The sequence below is a fragment of the Triticum dicoccoides genome, chromosome 3A, assembly GCF_002162155.2.
Source record: "Triticum dicoccoides isolate Atlit2015 ecotype Zavitan chromosome 3A, WEW_v2.0, whole genome shotgun sequence".
NCBI lineage: Eukaryota > Viridiplantae > Streptophyta > Magnoliopsida > Poales > Poaceae > Triticum > Triticum dicoccoides.
The window spans coordinates 682,046,123-682,047,910 of NC_041384.1; positions in this window are offsets into that span (position 1 = coordinate 682,046,123).

A 1,788-nucleotide genomic window follows, 5' to 3' on the forward strand; every position below is an offset into this window, starting at 1 on the left:
ACTCTCTGGTTGAAGTAAAGGTTCGACAACCTCATGAAGTTCTATCTTCCTCCCACTCAATTCTTTCGAGAGAAACTCCTTCTCGAGAAAGGACCCGTTCTTAGCGACAAACAATTTGCCCTCGGATCTGAGATGGAAGGTATACCCTACTGTCACCTTTGGGTATCCTATGAAGATGTGTTTGTCCGCTTTGGGTTCGAGCTTCTCCGGCTGAAGCCTTAAGCATCGCAGCCCCAAACATTAAAAAGCGACAACTTTGGTTTCTTGCCAAACCAATGTTCATGCGATGTCGTCTCAACGGACTTAGATGGTGTCCTATGTAAAGTGAATGCAGCTGTCTCTAACGCATAACCTCAAAATGAAAACGGTAGATTGGTAAGAGACATTATAGATCGCACCATATCTCATAGGGTTTGATTACGACGTCCGGACACACCATAACCCAGTGGTGTTCCAGGTGGTTTCAACTGTGAAACAGTTCCACAATGTCTTAAGTGTTTGCCAAACTCATAACTCAGATATTCTCATTGATCAGATCGTAGGAATTTGATCTTCTTGTTATGATGATTCTTAACTTCACTTTGAAATTGCTTGAACTTTTCAAACGTTTCAGACTTGTGCTTCATTAAGCAAATATACCTATATCTACTCAAATCGTTAGTGAAGATGAGAAAATAGCGATATCCACCGCACGCTTCAATTCTCATTGGATCACACGCATCAGCATGTATGATTTCCAACAAGTCACTTACCCGTTTCATTGTACCTGAAAGCGGGGTCTTGGTCATCCTGCCCATGAGGCATGGCTCGCATGTGTCAAGCGATTCAAAATCAAGTGACTCCAAACATCCATCGACATGGAGTTTCTTCATGCATCTTATGCCAATATGACCTAAGCGGCAGTGCCACGAGAAAGTGGTACTTTCATTATTAACTCTACATCTTTTGGCGTGAACATGTGTATTACCACGACCGAGATTCAATGAACCATTCACATAGGGTGCATGACCATGAAAGGTATCATTCATGTAAACAGAATAACCATTATTCTCTAACTTAAATGAATGACCGTATTGCAATGAACATGATCTAATCATATTCATGCTCAACGTAGACACCTGATAACATTTATCTCGGTTCAATACTAATCCCGAAGGTAGATGGAGCGTGTGATGGTGATCTCATCAACTTTGGAAACACTTCCAACACACATCGTCACCTAGCCCTTAGCCAGTCTCCGTTTAGTCCGTAGCTTTTGCTTCAAGTCACCAATAATAGCAACTGAACCGGTATCCAATACCCAGGTGCTACCAGGAGTACTAGTGAGGTAGACATCAATAACACGTATATACTTTGTTGAAGTTGCCAGCCTTCTTATCTACCATGCATTTGGGGTAATTCCGCTACCAGTGATCGTTCCCCTTACAATAGAAGCACTTAGTCTCGGGTTTGGGTTCAACCTTGGGTTCCTTCACTGGAGCGGCAACTGATTTGCCATCCATGAAGTTTCCCTTCTAGCCCTTGCCCTTCTTGAAACCAGTGGTCTTGTTAAACCATCAACACTTGATGCTCCTTCTTGATTTCTACCTTTTGCGGTCTTAAGCACCGCGAACAGCTCCGGGATCAACTCCATCCCTTGCATGTCATAGTTCATCACGAAGATCTAGTAGCTTAGTGATAGTGGCTAGAGAACTCTATCAATCACTATCTTATCTAGAAATTTAACTCCCACTTGATTTAAGTGATTGTAGCACCCAGACATTCTGAGCACATGCTCACTAGCTGAGC